Source organism: Stegastes partitus, unplaced genomic scaffold (genome assembly GCF_000690725.1).
Source record: "Stegastes partitus isolate 25-593 unplaced genomic scaffold, Stegastes_partitus-1.0.2 Scaffold1483, whole genome shotgun sequence".
Lineage (NCBI taxonomy): Eukaryota > Metazoa > Chordata > Actinopteri > Pomacentridae > Stegastes > Stegastes partitus.
The window spans coordinates 112808-118966 of record NW_007579214.1 but is presented as its reverse complement, the minus strand read 5'-3'; the positions used below and the strand labels follow the sequence as shown (position 1 = coordinate 118966).

The 6159-nt window shown below is 43.4% G+C and overlaps 6 non-coding genes across 6 annotated transcripts; 2 read left to right on the top strand and 4 right to left on the bottom strand.

The window, feature by feature from the left end:
• Positions 1–6: 6 nt before the first annotated feature.
• On the bottom strand, positions 7–77 carry trnag-gcc (transfer RNA glycine (anticodon GCC)). The gene has a single exon. It is a non-coding gene; the product is annotated as a tRNA-Gly (tRNA).
• Positions 78–1560: 1483 nt separating this feature from the next.
• On the bottom strand, positions 1561–1634 carry trnan-guu (transfer RNA asparagine (anticodon GUU)). Its single transcript has one exon. It is a non-coding gene; the product is annotated as a tRNA-Asn (tRNA).
• A 2467-nt stretch (positions 1635–4101) lies between these two features.
• Positions 4102–4175, bottom strand: trnan-guu (transfer RNA asparagine (anticodon GUU)). The gene has a single exon. It is a non-coding gene; the product is annotated as a tRNA-Asn (tRNA).
• A 211-nt stretch (positions 4176–4386) lies between these two features.
• On the top strand, positions 4387–4459 carry trnak-cuu (transfer RNA lysine (anticodon CUU)). Its single transcript has one exon. It is a non-coding gene; the product is annotated as a tRNA-Lys (tRNA).
• A 253-nt stretch (positions 4460–4712) lies between these two features.
• On the bottom strand, positions 4713–4785 carry trnav-aac (transfer RNA valine (anticodon AAC)). Its single transcript has one exon. It is a non-coding gene; the product is annotated as a tRNA-Val (tRNA).
• A 239-nt stretch (positions 4786–5024) lies between these two features.
• On the top strand, positions 5025–5096 carry trnag-ucc (transfer RNA glycine (anticodon UCC)). The gene has a single exon. It is a non-coding gene; the product is annotated as a tRNA-Gly (tRNA).
• The last annotated feature ends 1063 nt before the right edge of the window (positions 5097–6159 follow it).

The window sequence follows — 6159 nt, the reverse complement described above, 5'->3', positions numbered from 1 at the left end:
TATGCTTGCATTGGCCGGGAATCGAACCCGGGCCTCCCGCGTGGCAGGCGAGAATTCTACCACTGAACCACCAATGCTTACATAGAGAACATTCAGGCACTAGAGACTAAAAATAGAGTGCAAGCCACAAAACAAAACTACAATCAAATCACTATTTCAGGTGATTTGAATCTACATATTGATAATCAGTCAGACTCTCTTGCTTTGAAAGGTTATAATTTTTTTAAGCATATGAATTTGAATCAACATGTAAGTCAGCCTATGCAAACCATAGGCCACATTTCCAACTCTTACAGCTCTACCAGGACAAAACTGGTACTGGTCATTGAAACTGAAGCTCAGAAGAGACAACTCATGCTTACGCATTAAAACCATGCAATCAAGTTAAAAGTCCTTTTTTTTTTCTCTGTTCTATCACATTTTTAGTTTTATCTGTACAGTACTTTGTGTTGCATTTTATTCGCATGAAAAGTGCTATATTTGAAATCTAAATGATTGATTGGTGGCAGATTCATAGCCTTTGTTGTGTGAACTGACAGCTCCAACACCATTATAACCATTGTTGTTGTGAAACCACCTAGTTTCACAAACATTCACACCTAGAGGCACTTGAGTCATGGGTTGTTATTGGGTCATTAGCTGTGTGAGCTGGAGTTACAATAAACATCTGAAGCTCCCCATCAATCAGTGACCTAAATGATTGAGAATCTACACAAACGTCATTCACGAAAGCTTGAACAATATAAAATAATAGAGTACTAAACAAAAAACAGAATTTATCTAACAGCAAGCTGATCGAACTGTCATACTGTCATAACAGATTGTCTGGTGCAGAGACCAACTACATGCCAGAGGAAATAAAAAGCCAATGATCAGAGAAGCAGGAATGGTGACATTAAAACACTGGTGTATTATTTAATTTATCTCTAATGAATGTGGAGAGGCACACCAAGATGCAGTAATTCTGGCAATGGGAAATAAAATCAAGATAAACCATGTACATATATTTTAGATACTGGAGTTCACTTATTTAACTTATTTCTAGCTTGGGACTAATGTGGATGCTTCGTACTGTTATAACATGATTCAATGAAATCTAACTTAAAATTTAAATCAAATTAAAAATGGCGCATAATAACTACTTCATGGCTTAACAATGCTTTTACAAGTTTAGTCTAACACAGAAATTTGCCACATACGTGCACTTAAATGCACATAAAATGAAAACTTTTTTTCAGGCTATACATACTAGCTTGCTTTTTTCCCCCCAAACTGGTTTCTACAGGTTGATAGCAAGCAGTCTGTCAGTGAAGCTGAAGAGGTTTTAGCAAGGGGTCAAATGCCAAGACAAGCACTCGTTGGATCAGCCCCTTTCAGCCCTCCCCCACTCGTCACTGGGAACAATGTGTTCACAACAGCCGCAAAAGACTCAATGTTACAAGTTTGGACCGTTAAGTTATTGTATAGTTTGACATGTAGCACTACAATATGACAAACTGAAACATGAAATTAGTGTTTACAACAGTCCTTTAAAACAGAACATGAATCAAAAGGACTCACCGTCCCTGGGTGGGCTCGAACCACCAACCTTTCGGTTAACAGCCGAACGCGCTAACCGATTGCGCCACAGAGACAGATGCCCAGCTGTCCCCACAAGAAGAAGATGTGTGTAACCTTGCCTCGGGTGTGAACAGCTTTTCTGATTGAATGACCTAATTTGCAATACATTGGCCACCAGTATGGACATTTTGCATTCCTGTCGGGCTGTTGTTGAATGAAACAATAGATGTTGAAAAGCTATTGTGACTAACACAGAGATAAAGCACTGCTTGGAAAGACAGTTATACAACAGTAAGCACTCTAAGGCTGAGCCCAGCCACCCTGCAGAGGAAGCTCATTTCGGCCGCTTGTATCCGCAATCTCGCTGTTTCGGTCACAACCCAAAGCCCATGACCATAGGTAAGGGTTGGGGCGTAGATAGACTGGTAAATTGGTAAATCTCTTCACCACGACGGTCCAGGACAGCGCCTGCATTACTGCTGACACCGCATCGAGCCGCCTGTCTACCTTGCGCTCCATTTTCCCATCACTCATGACCAAGATCCCAAGATACTTAAACTCCCCCGCTTGAGGAAGCAACTGAAGTTTGACAACTGGTCAGAGCCTCCTTTCCAGCACCCTAGAGTAAACTTTCCCGGGGAGGCTGAGAAGTGTGATACCCCGATAGTTGGAGCACACTCTCCGGTCCCCCTTTTTGAAAATGGGAACCACCACCCCGATCTGCCACTCCACAGGCACCGTACCCGATGCCCACGCAACATTGAAGAGACGTGTCAGCCATGACAGTCCGACAATGTCTAGAGTCTTCAGTCTCTTGGGGCGAATCTCGTCCACACCTGGCGCTTTGCCACCGAGGAGCTTCTTAACTGCCTCAGCGACCTCTAGGGACGCAGAAACCCCCAAGTGTTCAGGCTCTGCCTCATCAACAGAGGACGTGTTTACTGGGTTCAGGAGTTCCTCAAAGTGCTCCTTCCACCGCTCGACGAGCTCGCCAGTCTGGGTCAGCAGTTCTCCTCCCCGACTGTGCACAGCCTGGGCGAATCCCTGCCTCCCCTTTCTGAGGCGTCGGACGGTTTGCCAGAACTTCTTCAAGGCCGACCAAAAGTCCTTCTCCATGGCCTCCCCGAACTCCTCCCACAACCGAGTTTTAGCTTCCACAACCACCGCATCTGCAGCCCTTTTGGCCAGCCGGTACCTGCCTGCTGCTTCAGGAGACCCCCGAGCCAGCCAGGCCCAGAAGGTCTCCTTCTTAAGCCTGACAGCTCCCCTCACCGCCGGTGTCCACCAGCGGGTTTTGGGGTTTCCGCCACGACAAGCACCAGTGACCTTCTGGCCACAGCTCCTAACGGCCACTTCTGCGATGGAGGCTTTGAACATGGGCCACTTTGACTCCATGTCCCCAACCTCCCCCGGGATGTAGGAGAAACTCTCCCGGAGGTAGGACTTGAAAACCTCACGGACAGGGGCCTCCGCCAGACGTTCCCAGTTCACCCGCACAACGCGTTTGGGTTTACCAGGTCTGTCTGGCAGCCTTCCCGGCCATCAGATCCAACTCCAGGGCACACTGCCTTCAACTGGCAGGTCGCATAGTGTAGACTCTGCACCTTCTCGCGGTGAGTCCCTTCATCTTCCTTCTCCTGATCCCCTCTTCGCCCCCACCACTTTGATACTGGGTGACAGCATTACCAGGAATATTTGCTTTTTTAATGCCATCACATGCTGCATTCTTGGGGCCACAGCCTCGGATAACATGGACAAACTACCCAGTTTTTGCAATCTGTTCCATCCTCCATAAACCCGGTGTTAGTCCATGTGGGTTGTAATGACAAGGCTCGTCAGCAGTCTGAGCTGACAAAAAAGGACTTTACTGGCCTTTTAAGTCTTTTAAAATGCTGTGGAAAGTCTGTTTTTCTTGGTGGTCCCCTTCCAACGCTGTCCTGTGTCGACAACACATTAATAGACTCAGCCTTAACATTTGGCTCTAGTCAACCTGCTGCAGTCACAACTTTGTTTTTTTTTTGGACAATTTCAATCTGTTTCGGAACCGCCCTTCTTTTTACACGGCTGAATGAGCTCACCATAACAGTTTGGGCAGCTCAGCACTAGCATGTAACCTCCAGCACGTTTTACGGTCTGCTCCACATGACTGACTGGCTGCATCACACTCCCCCTCTGCTAGAACCCAAGTGGTAAATCAGATCTCTGTCTCCAGTGACAAATTAAATTTAGCTCTTTTAAATATCAGGTCTTTGGCAGGCAAATCGTTCCTAATCAATGATTTGATTGAAAAGCACAGACTTGATTTTATGTTTCTAAGGGAAACTTAGGACAGGAAAAACAGTGCAGTAGTTATTATTGAGTCACGATTTTGCTTAATGACAGCCTCCGATACAAGAAGATATCTTATAGAAAGTTTGCCTCCTTTGAATGTGTTACATTTCAGTTCAAAATCTTCCCATCAAACTACATTTTCAACCATCTACGGACCCCCAAAACATAATGCATCGAGATCCCTCAAGAACAAGTTTGAAAAACAATGCTCGTCCCTGGGTGGGCTCGAACCACCAACCTTTCGGTTAACAGCCGAACGCGCTAACCGATTGCGCCACAGAGACGATGTCCTTGTATTGGACTGCAATGCTTTTTTTCAAACGGTTCACACATAGTGAATACAAGCAGTCAATGTCCAAAACTAAGCAAATGTATGCATTCATATCTCTTGTGTTGCATTTGCAACGTCAGCCAACGCCCATAAAATGATAATGTAACGATTGTGATACTGTTAAAGCAATAACAAAAAATGGCATATGGTTCCTTGCAGACACAGCCCGGCTAGCTCAGTCGGTAGAGCATGAGACTCTTAATCTCAGGGTCGTGGGTTCGAGCCCCACGTTGGGCGTCAGATTTTTGATTATTGCTGTTGTGTGAACTTACAAACAAGACAAATTCTTTAATGTAGGAAGAGGAATACTCACCTGAATTTTCTGTTGCTTTCTCACAAAATGCTAAGGTACTCTAAGTCAGGTAACAGGTTTAATGGACCCTTATTCAAATGCTTACAACATGAGTGTCTGTGGCACAAACATTTTCTTAAATGGAAAAAAATCAATAAAAACTAAAATAAAAAGGAGAGAGAATAAAAAACAAAAGCATGTTTCCGCCCGGTTTCGAACCGGGGACCTTTCGCGTGTTAGGCGAACGTGATAACCACTACACTACGGAAACTCAGACGACAGTGCCCTCCACAGGGAGCTAGACATAGTAACCACTGTCAGGAGACCACAACCATAAAAAGGACTCTCACTGCAACACAACATTGTCATCATAGTGAATAAGCATGCACATCATCTGGCACAATTGCTAATTTGAAATACTGCTCATTTAGGATTTACGAAACTATCAGACGCTCCAAAACCTGGACCCTGCTGCTGGATTTAACATGTTATGCAATCTATTTGAGATAAGCGTTGGTGGTATAGTGGTTAGCATAGCTGCCTTCCAAGCAGTTGACCCGGGTTCGATTCCCGGCCAACGCATCACATTTTGTACTTTTAGTTGCTTTATTCATGAATAGGACAGAATTACTTCCTGTTTTGTTGTCATTTGTGCCGTCTCACTGCAGTACTCCAGGAACAATTGCAGCAACATACAATACACTAACAGCAGCAACAATGAATGCATTCCTTAGTGATTACCATATAAGTAGGTAATAGTAGAAGCAATAATTGAATCACCAGCCATTAAAGTAAAAGCAGTAGTGACAACAGTAGTAGTACAAGCAGCAGTGATAATTTCTCTAATTTATGTGTAAAATGCACCTGAGCACTAGGAGCTCTTGTTGGTGGTCCTCTCCCAGAAACAAACAGACATGAAAACACTAGCTACCATTCTACAACACTAACACATTGATAATTACATTTAAGCCTAAATGTAACAGGGTAATACAACGATTACATTCAATCAGCGCCATGGATAAGCTTTTGCTATTGAAGAACCAATTTCTGGTGCAAGGAGCCAAGGACCAAACAGACTGCTCTGAACTAATGCAACATCAAACACTTTATGACACAATTCTAGCACCAGTGCAACAGGAAAGCAAAGCCTTGGAGACAACAATGACAACACAATATTACCATGTCAGCAGAATTAACTTAGAAATTAACCTCAGAGGGGTTACTCACTCTTTCGATGATCACTTGCTCCTGGAAGAATTACTTTGCAACTTCCAGGCAAAAAAAAAGCTATAATGAAGACAATACATTCATGTTAGTGTCCCATTTCAAACATTATTACCTAACATTTGGGGCAATTACAAATAGCCTGAGATTCTTCTTTCATATTGCTAATTCCCATAACTGAACAATGCCCCCGTGTATGAATGCAAGTATAAAATATTAAGGTTTACCATTTACCTGATTTCCAATGGACTTACAATGCTATTTTTGTGCAAAAAACACGAATATAACACAAACTCACCATGCATACCTAATTCTCATATTTTATAACGTAATTTTTATTCATAAGTATATCTTCTTCAATTTTCCTTTTTAAAGTATAACCAGTAAAACAGAAATGTAATTTCCAAGCCTTAATAACGTA